We start from the raw sequence: 18,813 nt of genomic DNA, 5'->3' as shown, positions 1-18,813 counted from the left end.
TTTGCTGGAATGAAACAGCACAAGGTTGTTCAAAAGCGAGGGCCTGTTTGGCCAAGAGAGAAATGAGCAAGTGTGATGAGGTTTTCTTTTTTTTTTTCGATCCAAGAGCGAGCTTTTCCACCTGCGTAATATTTGTTCCCCTAAGGCACATTTTCTGTATGGAAGGCAACGATGCCTTATAAATAAGTACACTTACAATTGACATCCTGCATGCACTAGAAGAACTTACTATACGAATCATGCGCCGCGCGAGCATTTCTCCCTTAACGTGAAATACATATTTAAGCAAAAAAAGAAAACCGATTCGTGTTTCCCCCTTCTTCAAGTCTCGTGTAGTGTGTTCCTTGCAGTAACTTCCCAACAACATAAGAATAATATGAATATACGCAAGTTTCATTATTGCAAGCGATATGTCGTTACAAGGCATGTGCTTCCTCAAGAGGAACTTTGACCAAAAAAAAAAGAGAAAGAAAAGACTTAGCGGTATAACCCGCATCGACGAATCATTATTTGAGTACTGGAAAGTGTTTTATCATACAGTAGAAAATTTTGGCATTTCAGTAAATGAGCCATGTTTTACTCATAGAATTTCAATTTAAATCAGCCGCGGCATCCAGTTCGGCTACAAAATATTTCCGGGCCGTGACGCATGGTAGAGCTGGCAACGCGTGGCGCCTTGCTCTGCGAGACTGCCTATCAAACTGAACTCTTCTAAGAACTCTTCTAAATGAACTCTTCTAGATGAACTCTTCTGAGAAAAAAAAAGTGGAGGATGCTAAGGCCCAAACAATGAAACGTTCCTTTCCTTCGAGCGCTTCCTAACCTTACGTGAGGCCTCCTTACAGCGAAGGAGCGATGGAGGAAGCAAGCATACTTTGAAAGCTCCCTTCACCCGTCCTCACGTAAGGAGCGGTTGCCGCCATGCCTGGGTTCGAGATTATCTCTTAAAAGCTTTAGGCGAACACCAGAACACCACTATTCAATAAAAAACGTTGTATCGTCGCACAATCTCTAAGTTGATGAGCTAATATAGAGAAGCGTGGACGCTATTTTTTAGTTTTGTTTACTAAATCTAAAGAAGCAGTGGATTACAGTGCGAAACTTGATGTGCTCCAGCAACGCTGGCACGCCGGCGTCGTGCAACGCCTAGCAACGCCTAGCAACGCTTCCATGCCGCACGCGTGACTGAAACGAACGTGCCTGGCAAAACGTACCGTGCTCGCGCTTCTCCGAAGGTGTGCGACAGCACGCACGCGCAAGCAAACGTCACGTGGTTAAGCAGTGAGGCGAAGCGCTTGTTCAGGGCCAGGAGCGGCGTAAGGACGCATGAAGGTAGCTTGGCCCAAACAAAAAAACGTTCCTTTTAGGGGTGTGCCAATATTGAAATTTTCGATTACGAATCGAATACGAATAAGGCGAATAACTCTCTTCGAATATCGAATCGAATATCGAATACATGTGTAGTATTAAAAAAATTGCAAGAGAGGTAACAATAGCTTTATTACCCTTTTAAAAATAACATTGCATTTTACAAGGTTGCTTGAAATTAAAGAGGTACTCAATTATAGATAATGGACTCAGGTAATGCCCTCAGTCAGGTAAAACGCTTGTTACAGATTGTCGTGAAGGAAAATTAACTGCTCAATATGGCCAGAAAGTGAACGCTCTCTATGCACTGTCACATTTCTACCGGTAGAAAAGACTCTTTTACTAGGAACTGAAGTGGCAGGGATCACCAAGTACTTCCGGGCGAGTGCACTTAAAAGCGGGTACCTGAAGCGGCCAATGGACTGCCACCACTCACAAGGATTCATGCCCCTTTCCAGAAGAGGCTTTTGCGCGTAGTCTGTGACTTCCCTCTCAGGGGCAGATGCCAAATGTGTCTTCTCTTTGTTCATCACTAGATCGTCAAAAGCATTCCATACACTCGATGCCACCAGTGGACACGAAGTCGACGCTGGCACGGCGGTGTCCCCACGGTGTTCCACGATGGCTTCCTGGAGCTCCCTTGTCACAAGGTTTTTCAGCCAGATCATCTGACCAGATGCCTGATGAACTGTGGCCATAAAGCGCGGATCAAGAAACATGCCTAGGCTGGCCACTTCATCAAATTTCCACTCCGCACAAAGAGCCTTGATACATTTTGCAACAATGTTAGCAAACCCTGAGTTGCCTTTGCAACCTTCAAGGCAATGGGGCATTCCAAAAATAATTGGAATTATAAAGCTTGGTGAAAAAGAAACCGAAACTGATCATGTCTCAAATGCCTGAAGCAGATAGACTGAAACAGAGCATACAGATAATGAGCGGATCATGCGAAGTTCTCAGTTAATAAACATGTTCTTAGGAGAATGCGGAGCAAGCATACAATTGGTTAATTGCTCAATTATTCGCAGTCTATCCGAATATTCGCCGTTTCCACCGTTATTCGGCCGTCCTCGGATATTCGTGAATTTCCGAACATGCATTTCTCGAATCGAATACGCTTCGAATACGGAAAATATTCGATTCGTATTCGAAATTCCGAATATTCGCACACCCCTAGTTCCTTTCCTTCGAGCGCTTCCTAACCTTACGTAAGGCCTCCTTACAGCGTAGGACCGATGGAGGAAGCAAGCGTACTCTGAAAGCTCCCTTCACCCGTCCTCACCTAAGGAGCGGTTGCCGCATGCCTGGGTTCGAGATTATCTCTTCAAATCTTTCCGCGAACACCATTATTCTATTAAAAATTGTAGTATCGTCACACAATCTTTAAATTGAATAGCTAATATAGAGAAGCGTGGACGCTTTCTTCTAGTTTCGTTTACTAAAGTTAAAAAAAGTTGCGCATTACAGTGCAAAACTTGATGTGCTCCAGCAACGCTGGCACGCCGGCGTCTTGCAACGCCTAGCAACGCCTAGCAATGCTTGCATGCCGCACGCGTGACTGAAACGAACATGCCTGGCAAGACGTACCGTGCTCGCGCTTCTCCGCAGGTGGGCGACAGTGCGCATGCGCAAGCGAATGCCACGTGGTTAAGCAGTGAGGTGAAGCGCTCGTTCAGGGCCAGGAGCGGCGTAAGGACGCATGAAGGTAGCTTTGGAGCTACCTTATGCTGAGGAAGCACCAAGGAAGCCTTCACCGAGGGCCCCTCAGTAAGGAAGCTTTCAGAGTGACATAAGGTAGCCTCACCCCAATGAAGGCTTCCTTAGTGAGGTAAGGAAGATTTCATTGTTTGGCTTCTTATGCTGAGGAAGTACCAAGGAAGCACCAAGGAAGCCTTCACCAAGGGCGCCTCAGTAAGGAACCTTTCAGAGTGAAATAAGGTAGCCTCACTGCAATGAAGGCTTCCTTACTGAGGTAAGGAAGATTTCATTGTCTGGCCCTTAAGCTCTGTCTTTAAGAGTGGAACACGACAGCATTCGAAGATCCCTGACTGCTTTTCACGCTTCCGGGCAACTGCAGCTTATGTAACCGTAATGTTTACCGGGAAACGCTGGCGGCGAAACATATGCACGAAGGCGAGCTTGCTGGTAGAAACGCGGTCTCTTGCGTGGGCCGATCTTCTGTTATTGTTTCGCACTTCTGATATTTCAGTCCGAAAAGATTTAATATAAAAGGCGTGCGCTTTTGGGCGTTTTGTTTCGTGACATTTGTTTGTGGGCTGCCATTCTCAAGATTCCGAGGAATAACTTTGTAAAAAAAAAGAGAAAACGTAAGTCCAGGTATGAGCAATTTTGGTGCCGTATAGAGTATGCGCGGTTCGGAATGATTTTTCGCGAAAAGACGGCGGGACGCCGACGCCGGAATTACTGCGACACTGGGGCGCTATCGCATTAAAACTTCGTCCTTACTACAGCTTTGCCACATGGCGGCGGCGCGGTGTAGCATTCCGCTTCGCAGCTGTTTTTTTTTTAATTGGAGGATTACACTTGTGGCAAAGCTGACCGGGTGAACAGATCTGGTCAAGCGTATGCACCTCACGTAAATTTTCTAGCGTGGTTCAATTTACATGCATGGGAGAGTCGTGAAAGACTACCTGGAGGCAAGCTGCTACGACTAATCATTATCGTCATGCCAGCGCCAATTAGGGAGCATTAGAATGCTGATTTTTATAGGAATTAGCTGATAACAAAATCTTTATTCGCCCCTTCCCCCCCTTTTTTTTTCTATCCTAGTTTATTGCCTCCTAGCTGTAGCGAATCTGTAAATGTATCCACCAAACATATATCGTAATTTATCGCTATCAGTTATTTTTCTTCTTTTCCCACAAGAAAGTTGTATCCATCCATCCATTCCCAAGCACGGTTGCGTCACACATTTCTAACAAATTAATTAGGGCATACAGAATGTGAGTGACCAGTCTTAGTGGAAGCCGGGGAGGGAAAAAATATATATAAGCACAGCGCGAGAATGGGCGCCATCTTTAATAAGGTCTTCATAGTGTTTCGTGAAGAGCAACAGCCTTAAATGCAAAACACGAATCCCGCTCCGAAGCGATACGACAAAGGACGCATAGGACCACGGAGAAAGAAAGAAAGGAGGGAGAACGGCTGTTGTTTTGCCACGTTAGCAGCTCCAGAAAAGAAGCGAGAATGAAATATACGCCGCCGCGTCGGAATGACGGCGGTGACCCACCGCGATGCCCATGGGAAACGTGAGCACGTCCCCCAGTTTCGCTTCTCGGTTGGATTCACAGCCGCACTGCTCGGTCTGCAGTGCGCGCCGTTATAGCGCTGTGCCGCGAAAGAAAGCACCTCGTAACGAGGCCTTCTCTGCCTCGTGGCGTCAAGGCGCGGATGGTGCAGAGGGGAAGGATGAGGAGAGGGAGGAGGCAGAGCACTCACTTCAACAGCCGCGATCTGAAGGAAAAGTTGAATTAAAATAACGCACATAAGGTGGGAAAAAAGGGGGGAGAGAGAGAGAAAAAACTGAGACGCGGAGAAAACTAGACCACCAAGATGGGTCGACCTTGCTCCAGTGCTGCCTCTTACATAACGCAGTCTCGCAGGGGAGATGTGACAGCTTTACCAAAAGAGAGAGATACTGAGAAAAGCAGAGGAAAAGAAAGAGTATATAGTGCATCGCGAAGACAATAGGCGGTGCCGCGCCACTGTCCGAGAGTGGAAATTAAATGCGCGCCAGGCGCCCAGCTCGAGAGCCCTACTTTCTACGTCGACGAGCGTCGTAATGGGTTCCCAAGAATAGAGGTGACGGCGCCGAGCGCGTTTCGTAAGAAGTCTTTCGGGGGCGAGAAATGCGCACCCCCCCCCCCCCCCAACTCGAGTGCAGCGCGCGCGATCGCGGGACAACTGTCGCTGGAGCGGCCGCGGTGTGCAAGGGTGAAAGGGCTGCTAGGCGAGCAGCGTCGGCGCCACTGGAGCGACCCGATTCCGTGGAACGCGGCCCCTAACCTCCGCGAGAATGGGACGAACGGCGAAAGCTTCTCGCGTTTCCACGCTTGACGCGCCTTGGCATGTAGCCGAAGGGTGGCGCCTGAGAATGATATTGCTGCATGGTGCATACATCTGCTGAGGTGGACCGCGTGGCCCAATTTATTAAAAGTCAGTTATATCTGGCTTATGCGACCATGGACCACAGGCCTTTTTTAATGTTTGCTTGCGGGTTGCAATTTTTGAACTACCGCAGTCATTAGAGAGTTTCAGAATAGGGGCCCCAATAGTTTGGGGCCCCAAGAAGCTTTGCGGGTGTTAGCGTTGGGGCACGCAGGACTGAAGAGTTTAGAATAAGGCTTTGCACTTACTCATAGCGTCTTGCGCTGACAGCGCCACTACGGCGTCAAAGAAAAGCTATTAGAAATAATTAAATAATATATACCATCCTATAATAGGAATATAGTAAATTTGTCTTTCATGTATGCTCGTTTAATTACAACTTAGAGGTTGTTATGTAAGCAGCAAACAATTAGTTGCGCTTAGTTTTGAGCAAGCCAACTTTACGTGCCTTCACCAGCCAAGCTTAGCCGTGCTAGCCCTGCGAGGTGTACAATCCGCAATCGAATTCGGAATCAGCCGCATAATGAATCAATCTTATAACACACGCTAGTTGAGAGAAAGCGATAACTGCAGTCATTTCTCCTAGCTTGTGAACTTCACGCGTTACCACGAATCGAACCCAGTTTGGCGCTAGGTTAGAGCCGTCGCTTCGATGGGTACCGCCATGTTTGCTGACGCAAAGCGTTTGGGGCCGCTATTTGGGCTCGCGCTAAGTCGGTGAAATACCGTTCCCAACGCTAAACCCAAACGCAGTTTGCATCTCGCGCATGCGCAGTGGCTTCGACGCTATTTCTTTGGGGTACCAAAACGTTTGGGACCCTTATTCTAAAGCTCTCTATTCCTCGTACTCACATCAATAACAATGCGTTGGTGGGCTAGTTGGTGCGAATCCAGAATACTTTGTTTAGCGCAAAACAACAGACAGATGTTTTGCGCTAAACAGAGTATTCACATCAACAAATCCGCCAGCCCCTCCCAGTGCGTAGAATTGTCGAACATTGCTCAGAGGCCATTAGTGTCTTGATATGGTTGACGTGCGGTGCCGCAGTTAGCAATGACTCGAAGTTTTTGGGATCCCATTTACTTGTACAAAGGCCTATGCGAAATGTGACTTTTTTTTTCGGTTGTAACTGCCCTCTAGAACAGTTCTAATCCCTTCTTCAGTGCTTGTGTAACGCTTTGCGAGGGTTCTCCCTGGAATGCATGATAACAGAGAAAGCCCTGCCTTGTTGGTGTGTACTTTCTGCGATTTGTGGCACCCTGCGTGACTCTGCAAATACTTTCATTGCCAAGCACCGGCTCCAAGATTGTCATTATTTTACAATGTGTTTCACGGCGGAAACGTAGACACAAGCGGTCTACTGAATACATTCGAGTATAGTGTGTTTGAGCTGCGCCTGTAGCACGAAGGAAAATTGCGTCAGCTACACGAGGTGCGATACAATATGCGAATAACGCCGTTGCGAAAAATAACGGCCGTACTAAAACGCTCGTTATGCTAAATTTTTGTAATTCCCTCCCCACCGCCTAAAAAGCTTCGGGCGCTTTTCGTTTGGAATTGGAAGCAACGGAAAGCAAAATAAAAGTCATAATAATACTTGAAACGAACAATGGGAGAACGAACGGGCATCGTAAACTTATTCAAGCAAGAATGGCGCAAACGAACAGGGCGAGAAAGAAAGCACAGACGAGCGCAGACTACCAACAATGGTTTATCCATCATAAACCATTGTTGGTAGTCTGCGCTCGTCCGTGCTTTCTATCTTGTCCCTGTTCGCTTGCGCCATTCTTGCTTGAGTACGGATTACCAAAACACGCCCAACAGTCAGTACTTCTAAATCGTAAACTTTTCTTTTCTCTTCCGTTCCAGAGACCATAATGCGCAGAGCAAACCGCTGTAAGTAGAATTAATTTCCCGAGACAAAGCCGCGCGGTTTCGCTAGCTGATGCGTTAGGCCGGTCTCTATGTTCACTGCACCATTTGCGAGCCATTTTGCCCATTTAAAAGTCGGATATGCGGGCGAGGTAATACTTCTCCGCGCTTATTTAATTTGCCTCATGCAGTCTGTTTTATTCGCCTAATGACCACCGGGCTCCAGTTCCGTCCCACTTGCTTCGATAAAAGTTGCCGCTGCTTGGGGGGGGGGGGGGGGGGGGGGTGTACGCGAGTGATTTCGCGGAAGCCGTCTGCGCGCCCGGCTGCAGGCTTCCTTTTTCTTCTTCTTTTTTTGTGCATTGTTATTATATTACGCGACAACCACAAAAGCGTCTGCATCAATGGCTCTCTAAAACTGCGGCATGGCCGAGCCGGCACGGGATAAAGATGCAAATTACCACGTTCTTTGCGCCGAACACGCGTATGTAAGCACGCACGGCATAGCAGAGGGGGAGGGTGTACGGTAGTCCGCGGGTCGTTGCTTTTATAACGAAGGTGCGTGCGCGCTCAATAGAAAAGAGAGCGCTCCCTTAGATGACGTCAAACGCGGTGAATAATCAGGCGCTGGGCCAAGAGAAGAACTGATGGTACGGCAGAATGCGCCACAAAAGTGTAACGACACGCAGGCTTGGCGCAAGACAATCCAGGCTGCGTCCACAATGGGCGAAGAGCGATGAAGCGAGCGCTGTGCGGCGCGTTGCTGCGTTGTTGTTTCTTTTCAATAACGGCCTGTATCTTGTCTTTCCACTGCCGGTGCACATTCAACGAAAGTGATATAAGCCCGAACGCGTGCTAACGCTAATGGCATATTGTCCCTTTGGTCGCGCGCGCGCGCAGAGCTATTTATATATGCTGTCCACCCATGTGGGACGTGAATTAGTTTTTTCTTTCATTTTTTTTTTTTGCTCGCCGCATACACGTGAAGCAGCAGTTGTATAGACCAAAGGAATTTTTTTTTTATCCAATCCGAACGTATGCAGAAGCAAGACTTGTTTCTGAATAGAAAGAATCGCTTTAGCGAACAGAAAATATTTAGCAGTCCGCATCATTTAGGCAGGCTCGGGCAAAATCTGCATGATTTTCGCATTTTCTTTTTCTTTATTATTTTTTTAAAAATTCATTGCTCATTCCGTACATCGGCACGCCAGACATTTCGGTGGCAGCGCCACGCGAAGGGCATATAACATGAGTTGGTTGCGACAGTGAGTGTTTATGCAACGAGCGGATCAAAAGCTTTCACAGGACAGATCTTTGGGATTCTTTTGAAACGTTTTCTCGGCCTCTTTCCTCTTGATGCTTCTTCTGTGCAGAGTTGCTCCATTTTTGTGAGCGCTCCAAGCATTTGCACTGTAATACGCGCATGCTTGGGCTTTTAAAACTGATAAAAATAAATTATCGTTATCATGAGGACCTTCGTATTTAATATTGTAAGCACTATTGCCACTTTAATGCGAGTATTTTTTAAGGTATATGAAACTGAAGTTCTTTTCGTAGTAGTAGCCAGAAGCATAGTCATCTCTGTCTGGGCATAGGAAAGGAGGTGATGGGTGGTCACCAACGTAAAAATGTAAGCTTTATGAGACCCTAACATGCGACGCCTAGCTATAGCATGGATGCACGTTATTTTACACGTGAAGCTTTTATTCCGACTGTAGATGCGGTGGAGTTAATGTTCGCCGGGTTAATCCTTCGAGACTATAACAAGCCTTCTTTACAAAATTTAGGTTGTGTTTCTGCTGGGTCGCACAACTCCGTTGTTTTCTTCTCCTTTTTTCTTCTTTTGAGCTATTTGGTCATTCTTGTTTGCGAATGAAAAGTACTGTTCAATAAATTAGCTTGTCGATGCATACCTTGATGTGCTTGCAGATTGTAAACAGCTTGTGGAAATGCAGATATATATATATATATATATATATATATTCAAATGTGTACTCGCCGCCAGGAGCGGCTGGCAGCCCCGCGGTGCCAGCGGAAGTCGCGTAGTTCTAATCGTACCGTCCCTTTTCTTCTATCACACATGTCACGCCTCTTTTTTGCTCGACCTTATTCGCACTTTCCTGCGACCAATGCCGACCGAGACCCGATCGACTCTGCTCGGTTGTAGAATATTTAAAGAGCGCGAACTCACGCTCGTAAATGGAGACTTCCGTAGCGGACGGGTTTGATATACCCGGGCTTTATTTTCTTTTTAAGGCGAAAGCCTTTCTAGGCTCATGGGGAAGATTGCGTCAGCAGACCTGACCGCCGGAGTGTCCGCCGAAGCGTCATCATGCCATATGAAGACAGATTAAAGACAGCTTGAAGAATGAAAAATGATTGATAGTGACAGTTAGTGAATGATAACGTTGTAATAAATATGGGCCATCAGCATCATCATCATCATCATCATCATCTTCTTCTTCTTCTTCTTCTTCTTCTTCTTCTTCTTCTTCTTCTTCATCGTCGTCATCATCATCCTGGTTACGCCCACTTCAGGGAAAAGGCCTCTCCCATACTTCTCCAAGTACTCCAACTACCCTGGTCATGTACTAATTGTGGCCATGTTGTCCCTGCAAACTTCTTAATCTCATCCGCCCACCTAACTTTCTGCCGCCCTCTGCTGCGCTTCCCTTTTCTTGGAATCCATTCCGTAACCCTTAATGACCATCGGTTATCTTCCCTCCTCATTACATGTCCTGCCCATGCCCATTTCTTTTTCTTGATTTCAACTAAGATATCATTAACTCACGTTTGTTCCCTCACCCAATCTGCTCTTTTCTTATCCCTTAACGTTACACCTATCATTCTTCTTTCCATAGCTCGTTGCGTCTTCCTCAATTTAAGTAGAACCCTTTTCGTAAGCCTCCAGGTTTCTGCGCCGTACGTGAGTACTGGTAAGACACAGCTGTTAATAAATATTGGTAGGTGTCAATAATGACTACTAATGACGCCGAAATGACCGAAATGTCTAACGATGGTTTGTAATGACTACAATTGATTAGAAATGACTAGAAATATCTAGTAATGACTAATAATGACTGAAATGACTGGTAATGACTACTAATGACTACGAAATGACCAATATGTCTACCGCCGAGTTGTAACGACTACAATTCATTAGAAATGACTAAAGGTGTTTAGTAATGGCCAGTAATGGCTAATAATGACTCAAATGACTTGTAATGACTACTAATGACTATGATATTACAAACATGTCTAACGACGGCTTGTAATGACCACAATTGATTACAAATAGCTAAAAATGCTTAGTAGTGAGCAGTAATGACTAAAAGTAAGTAGAAAAAGAGAAGAGGCAAAGAGGAAGAGGCGAATGATAAGAGGAGGAAGAGTAGGCTTTCGCCGTTCACCTCTTAAGAGAGATCTTAAGAGACCCTGTAATTTTTTTTTCTTTGCGTTAGGTTTCCTTTTGGAATGGGGTAACACACGCGTTATGCAGCGCTCTTGCAAGATGGCAGCATTTATGGGTGTTACATCGCTTATGCGTTGCCCTGTGTTTTCCTCCTTTCCTTTAGAGGCCCTGACTTCATGCGCGCTAAGTGTATGAGTGACCGCCGTGGAGCCTCCCGCCGCGTCGTCCTTGAACGGGTGCGCGGTGGCGAGCTTCCCACGACGAGGAGGAGCTTCCGAGAACGAAGAAGCACCTAGTTTCGGAAACCGTTAACCTACTAGCCCCATGCGGGTCCTGCCATTCACCGTGCGCGTGTCCCCCCCCCCCCTCCCCTCCCACCCCCAAAAAAAAGATAAAAAAGAAAAGAAAAGGCAAGAAAGGAGCAGCCACGGAATGCGCGGACGCACAATGAAATACCCCGTCCCGGGGCATTTCCTCCATCGGCTGCCGTTGTAGCCCAGTGCCACTATATAGTGCGCGTGCGGCTCGATGAAAAGAAGGAACTCCACCTGCGCGCGACCTTCTCCCAACAAGTTGGCGAGCTCTCACAGCCTTAATTTTGTTTCGACTCACCTCCCTGTGCGCTTCTCTCGTGTTCTTTACTATCGTTTCATTTTTCTTCTCTCTCCTTTTTTGACATGAAGATCAGCGCAAGGTGAACAGAAGGAAAGAACAGAGAGGCGGGGGGAAGAAATAAATAAAGATAGACGCGAAATATAGAATGAGATCGGGCAAGCCCCGAAGAAGTAGCAGTCAACAAGAGCGGAATCACGTCTGCCCGAGAAAAAAAACTTTTGAAGACGCGGCGATGGCGGGGCAGGCGGGCGCCGGCGGCGCCTCCAAACGAGCCGCCGTGCACGCAACATTAGACACAAAAGGACGCGCGGGGCGATTTCTTCTAGGACACACCTCAGAGCCGCGATAAAAAGCGAAGCGTCTGGTCGCCAGCGGAGTAGCTTTTCTTTTTTGTTTCTCAATGGCGCAATGCTGCGGCATCGACCACTGTCGGACTCGAGAAGAGAGGGGAATAGTACGCCGAAGGGAAGAAGGAATAACCGCACGCGCGCGTGCGGGCTGCGTTGCGATCGAGGTAGATAGCTTCGGCGTTTGCAGTTGGGCAAGACCAGCAGACTTCCGACCGAAGAGGCATCGGCTTGTCCGCGAAAGTGGCGAGTGTTCGAACATCGCACGAAAAGCAAGGAAACCGAAAGCGTTATAGAGAAATAAAGGGGAAAAGAACGGAAGAACACAGCAAAAATTCCGCCATACATATTCGATGGCTTGCAGTGTGTTTTGAGCACGGTAATACACTTGTCGTAGGGATCGCCTCGCTTGTCTATTCATTTGCCGTGTGAGGTATCACTGACTACCCGAGACTGGCGAGTCACTGCGGTAGTATAAGTGAAGAATCGCGCACGGCTTCTGGGATGAGCCGATGCTGGGTTCTATGTACGGCTGAATTTGAATAGTAGGGATACAGTTTTGGACCGATGGTCGCTTCTGTATAGCATAAGCGAGTAGTCAACTACATATGCATGATGCACCGCAACCGCAGATGACGCGTTTTTGTCTATTCGACGAGCCTACCCAGCGCGGCGTTGCTACGATAGGAGTTGCGTTTGCATGTCCTGCATAGTTTGGTTCAAGCTAGACGTATAAGCGACAATGCTAAGTGACCACAACTTGAACCATTCCTTTCAGTTGTTTCGTAGTGTGTCCTTGGAATAGTTGTCCAATGCAATTCATATAAGAAAGATGTTGATGCAACCTTGTCTGATATAGGAAGTTATCTAGTAAAGTAACCATTAAGCGAGCTACTCGTTACTCCGCTAACACTGTTATGTTATTAGTTCTAATTAAGAATATTTCCTTCCATGAAGATACCCGATAAGTAAGGGTGAAAAATTTTGCACCAATGCGACATGAAAAACTCCCAAACGTGCACTAGAGCCTACATCGGGGGGCAGGTATGGTGTAGGAAAGTTATCAACATTCCACGCTGGATAAAACATTTGGGTTAAGGACTTTCAGAACTCTTGAGTCGGTGAGCCAGTTCATGCTCTCTGTATCTATTTAATTCGTGCAAAACACAAGACTTCCAGGACCCATCCATTTCTTATGAAATTCGGCCTCGAGAGCCGAAGCTGCGCAGTACTCTGATGAAAGGTTAAAAAAAAGAAAATGATAAAAAAGAGGCTCAGTGGCAGCGAGGGGAAAGCGAAACGCGTGGCCTAGCTAAACCACGGGGGGGTGGCAACACGCTCGAGCAAGAAACTAGCCGGTCGGTACATGATGCTGATTTCGAAAGTTCGTTGCGCGTTTCGCTTCGCTCAATGCACGTGCGAGGTGCTGTTCGAGCCGCGCAGCGCGTGCTTAAAATTGTTACGCGCGGCATTTCGAAGCACAACCGCTTCGCCTTTCCTCCACCCCCTCGCTCTTCCTGAAGCGAGATCAAGGGCTCGGGGCGATTCGGTGCTGCTGTTGCATGCCTACGCCGCCTTCAGGGGCAGGCAGCCAGCACGTGAGCAAGCAAACTGCGTACCTCGTCGCGCCGAAAGAGTCAACCTGCGCGCCGGGCGGCCTCGATTTTTTTTACGCCGCGAGCGGCACCTGAACGACGTTCGGTGCCACCTCGTCGCGCACAGGCGGCGGTAGTGGTGGAACGATGCGGATGCGACTGGAATTCCGATCTCTTCATTCCGTCCGAGTGCCTTCCAGTGCGGGAGGGTGAGAGAAGCGTTACGACAACGCCTACGTTTCAAGGAGGCCCGACGACGCCTCGCCGCGTTGTCGCCGGCGCAGCGTGGGAAGAGCTCCTCGTGGAAAATCCGGCTTCGCGAGGAGGAGGAGCAGGCGGCACCGGAGGCGCGCTACCGTTTGACCACGACGGCGGAGTGACCGCCGGTGGACGACGAAGGCCACCGAGAGCTCCTTCAAGGCTCCGCTGGCCCCGGTATTCGCGCGAAACGCGTGCGCGCTGTGGCGCAAGTTCTCTTGGGCAGCCGCGTCGCCCGAGCTTGCTGCCGGTGCCGTTGGCCTCTGCGTAGGCGCGGTTTTGAACCTCACCATCGAGCCTGCTTGCCAATTGACCTTTATAACTCGCATTTAGCAGCCGCAAGCCTCTTTGGATGCCCTATACACGGCTCTTCCAGGCGGATCCGTATCGGATAAGTACGCCGATAAAATACAATAATAAACTCATGCCCCGATCAAGGCCCGATTCATGAGTCAGTCTGTGGCGAGAGGGACAACAGCCGGGAAAGTAGAAATTGATTTGTTCGCTGACGCCTGCACTAATTGTGTTTCATCGGGATGTCAAATTGTGCGAATGGATTAATATATATATATATATATATATATATATATATATATATATATATATATATATATATATATATATATATATATATATATATATATATATATATATATATATATATATATATATATATATATATATATATATATATAGCACTCTGGCAACTGCGCAATGCGTTCGCACCCTCTATCGGGAGCCTATATTGAGTATTGAGGTGACAACATAGATATGCTGCTTGGAAAACTTCGTACATGCTAATGGATTCTAGCAGAGACATCCTCACATACCAGAGATTCTTCCGACAGACATTCGGTGCCCCTCACAAATCACTCAACACTACGGAGACCAACGATCTCCGTAAAATACAAACCAACGCATTCCCCAATCTTAACTTACTCAACAAAATGTTGCCCGAAACATACAATTTCCGAGTGCCCTTGGTGTGGTGGCAAGCCAACTCTGTTGCCTATCTCATGGTATTGCCCCGAGAAACCCGTCGAGGTATGCGAACACCTCCACATCCACACCCTCAATAAGGCGCAGTGGGCCGTACCATTCGGCAGCTCGAATCAAGGAGAGCAGAGAGTCCTCATCCATCTCATCCGGCCGGCAGCGAAGGCCGCCGGAGTGCTGGACTGAGGGGCCCCGACCACATCGAGTCTGACGCCTTCTGGCAAATAAAGTTTAATGAATGATTAAATATGCGCCTCACGAGTGAAATACGCTTGTACTTACAACGATGAAAGGTTGCGACGAATAGAGATGAATGATCCTCAGGGTTGGGCAGCATTCGAACACGTAAGTGAGTGAAAAGAACGGTTTGGTGTTTGAACAAACGTTGCTTGAGAAGCGAATGCTGTTACTCGTCGCAGACAGTCCTTTTGGAGGATATGACGGTGACGCACTGCTGCCGAAAATTGCCAAATCTTGTCTCCGCACCTCCCTTTCCCTGTCCGTGAAGACGCTTTATATTGCACGTCACATTGCGCTGTTGCACAACAACTTTCCACTACCAACGTTAATTACGTTCAAGCTCGATGGCCCAGGACATTACGGCTTTGCGCAGCAAAAAAGAGAAAAGGAATGAACTACTTTGATGCCACTCGTAGATTAAGATGAGAAAGTGACTGCGAAATGGTAACTGGAATGGCGCCTTCCAAGCTGCCGCATCATTGTGCCAAGATTATTCCGCGAATGATTAAAGAATGCTTTCCCTGAAAAAAAAAAGGAAGAATTCAGTGAGGGGTGGTACAAAGGGAAAGAATGTGACACGAGTCCTCCTAATCGCGTTGTGGAGTTGATGAGATCGACCCTCGGCTTCTTGGAAGAAATGCTTCCGCAAAGTGCCGCCTCCACTGACATCTTCTTCGCGAGAGTGGTATCTTCTAACGCACCTCTCCCTACACCCGCCTCCCCCGCGTCTTCTAATATTACCAAATGCCTCTGCGTGCCACCTCCGAAACCTGAAAAACGGGGATTTAAAGACCGTCTTTCTAATTTAAATGTTGGTTTTGCATTCGGCCCTGTGTGCAAGGCCTTTCTAGCTCTCCGTGAAACACCACCATTTTAGGGACTGCTCGCTTTCGGCTTTTTTTTTCTTTTTACCCACTACTCCCACTTACTGCTTTGCGCGAATGCTCGGTTCTCGCCTTTGATTTGCACGTTCTCTACTCGCGAGCTCTCTCCGACTCCCCTCCGACCGCAATTTAAGCGATTCATTTGTCTGCTGCGGGGAACATTAAGAACATAGCCAAGCGCCGTTCATCGTGGCTGCCATTTCCCCGCTTCAGTGAGACTGTTGTGGGGCTGTCGTGTTGGCGCGGAATTACCCTGGTCTGTCGGTCGAGAGAAGACTGCGGGAAAGCCGGCCGCCTGACGTGCCCTGCAGTGCAGACTTGCAGATTTGCCGAGCGAGAGCTGCCGCGAGTCTCGCTTTTATTGCGCTTTTTTCTCGTCCCCCCCCCCCCCTTCCCTTCCCCCATAGTTGTCGCCAAAGAGGGTCTGGAGATGTTCGCGGGTTTATTGGAGAGATTGTCTCCGGCGTTAGTACATGCCATCGTTGATGCTCGAACGTGTCATTTGTCTGGTACTTCTTTCTTCCCGCGAGTCGTACGAAAAAAGAAACGAGATAGGAAAAAGATAGAAAGCGACAACTTGCTTCGCAAAAGAAAAAAAAAGGAAAAAGAAATGAAGAGAAATTATTAATAGATTCTTCGCTGTCAGCATCAGCATTGAAGAATTTGTTTTGAAGAACGTCCCTCATTGGGCACCTTTTGTCCGGAAGCTGTCTGCAAATAATGTTTATATATATATAACTTATATAACTTATAAAATATAAAAGCGATAAGTTATAGTGCAACGAGGAGGAGGAGGATGAAATAGAAGGAAAGAAAGGAAAGGGTGGGAAGAAGGTACTATTGGTGTGAGTAGGTACGGATGTCGGTAACTTCACGCCTATAATCGGTCAATGAGGCCAGTCGCTTTCATGAAACGTAGCAGTGCCCGCGTCGCTTGTAAGCCACGATCCGAGAATGTTACTCTCTGAAAATGTTCTGTTATCTAATCGGTTTAACACCCTCTGAAGAACGTCGCGTTCGTTGTCATAGAGATTACAAAAATACAACACGTGCTCGATCGTCTCTTCACATTCGCACAAGTCACAGATTAGCATGGCCCCCGCGCAAGGATGGCACGGTGTGCAATGAAATGAACCAGCATCTATGGTATGCGCATAAAATGGTTCCGGCTATGCTGCCGGCGCCGTCTTTGCTACATCGAAGCTTTGTCCTGATGACAGCGTTTCTTACGTACGTATTTAAGAAAATTTGGAAGACGCTTAAGCTTCATCTGTAAGGGTGTAACGCGACACCGTTCAAAGATCCCTTACTGCTTTTCATGCTTCCTGGCAACTGCAGCTTATGTAACCACAACGTTTACCGGGAAACGCTGGCTGCGAACGTTATGCACGAAGGCGAGCTTTCTGGTAGAAACGCGGCCTCTTGCGTGGGTCGATCTCCTGTTATTGTTTCGGACTTTTAATATTTTAGTCTGAGAAGAGCTAACATAAAGGACATGGCCTGTTGGTGTGCTTTCCCATTGCATTTGTTTGTGGGCTGCCGTTCTCGAATTTCTGAGAAATACCTTTGTAAAGAATGAAAGACAAGGCATGAGCAACTTTGGTGGTAGAGAAGTGGTGGGGTATGCGTGCTACGGAATTGGGTTCGAAATTCTTTTTTCAAGGCGACGCCGGATGCCTGATTTTTTTGCGACACGGGCTCCTTAACGCTATCGCGTTAGAAAAAAAATGGTGGTTACCCAAGCGAGGCACAAGATATTGTTTCTTTTCTTCGTCGTAAGCATTGCCAGTGACCGAGCTGCTCTTCAGTTTATGCGCACCCCAAGATCATCGTCTCGCGATGGGCATCTGACATTTAAGTGTACGGAAAGGCTCTTAAGGTTAGAAATAAATCAAATTTTACTATAAATAAATAAATAGAATAAGGCATGCGTGCTTCGCTGGTTTGTGTTCCAAAAGTATATTTTGCTGGGTCGACTGTGGTCTCTTGCGAAATTCTTACGAACTGCGCCAAACACTTTATATACGAACGAGAAGCTTCGTGAATTCGGCCCCTGGCCTCTCGTAAACAATGCGACTAGGCTCTCTGCCTACACTGCCGTGTATATCATGCTATACTACGTTCGCTCCCTCTAAGCACTACCTCCGAGCCCAGCTGCCTTTCTTTTCACCACTACCCTCCCCTCCCTTCCCTGCTCTATTTTTTTCATCATTCAATCAAGATTCAAATACAAAAAATCCGTTAAACGCCGGATCACATCAGAACGAGCAACTTCGAGAAACGAAGCTGCATGGGCACACCGCACACAGGCGAGTGTGTCGTGAACTCGCAGGGCCTTTCCATTGACAAGACTCGCACGCGTGCAGCAATACGTGACAACCGCTTTACTGCAACTATTTCAAAGTCGGTGACGGCCAGCGACAAGCTTTTTTTGAACAAGGAATGGGCCCTCTGCTGTAAGCCTCTGTTTGTCAGCGGTCCTCGGGTACGAGTCGAGGAAACGCGCCTCGCGAGGGCCTTTCTTTCAAAGTCGGCGCCTGAGCGCTGCAGCGGGGTGGAACTAATCCGCCAAGTCAACAAGCTCGGAGAGCACTCCTGCACGTCTCCGCTCCGCCTTTGTGGCGCGGTTCCTTATTTTTTAAAATTTATTTAGTTATTTATTCCTCCTTGAACATCTTCTTTCAGTGCTCCGGCTGCTACCTGTTATTCATTTTAGGCTTTGCCGCTGCAAACGTCCTTTCGAGCATGCGAGAAGTCGCGAATGCGGGATCTCCAGGCGCATGCCGTAATGAGGAAAGTAGCGCGTGTTTGCGCGTTCCTGCTCGTCTTTTGAGGACCGCCGCTGCTTTTTTGTTTTTCGTTTTCAACAACGAGGACATGACGCGCTACTCGGCCACCAGTTTGCGTTGCCCTCGCAGAAGTGCGGTTGTCATGACAAGTTTGCGACTGCTTCGGAGTCCAAGAGACGCGTGACGAAAGCTGTCTCGCGCGCGGCGGTGCGCTTCGCTATCACAGAGAGCGACGCGAGCATTGGTGCAGTTTTTCAAGTCGACAGGTGTCGGTGACCGTTCATATTGTAGATGCGGCGTAGTATATA

At 47.7% G+C, this 18,813-nt stretch overlaps 1 protein-coding gene across 2 annotated transcripts in view; it reads right to left on the bottom strand.

Annotated features, from left to right (window-relative positions):
* The window catches only part of LOC135909410 (protocadherin Fat 3-like), a 347,250-nt gene that overhangs the window by 281,841 nt on the left and 46,596 nt on the right, over window positions 1-18,813 (bottom strand). The gene's annotated exons all lie outside the window — the stretch shown is intronic.

The sequence above is a fragment of the Dermacentor albipictus genome, chromosome 1, assembly GCF_038994185.2.
Source record: "Dermacentor albipictus isolate Rhodes 1998 colony chromosome 1, USDA_Dalb.pri_finalv2, whole genome shotgun sequence".
In the NCBI taxonomy this organism is placed as follows: domain Eukaryota; kingdom Metazoa; phylum Arthropoda; class Arachnida; order Ixodida; family Ixodidae; genus Dermacentor; species Dermacentor albipictus.
Note: the sequence above shows the minus strand (reverse complement) of the source record. Positions and strands in the feature narration are given on the sequence as shown.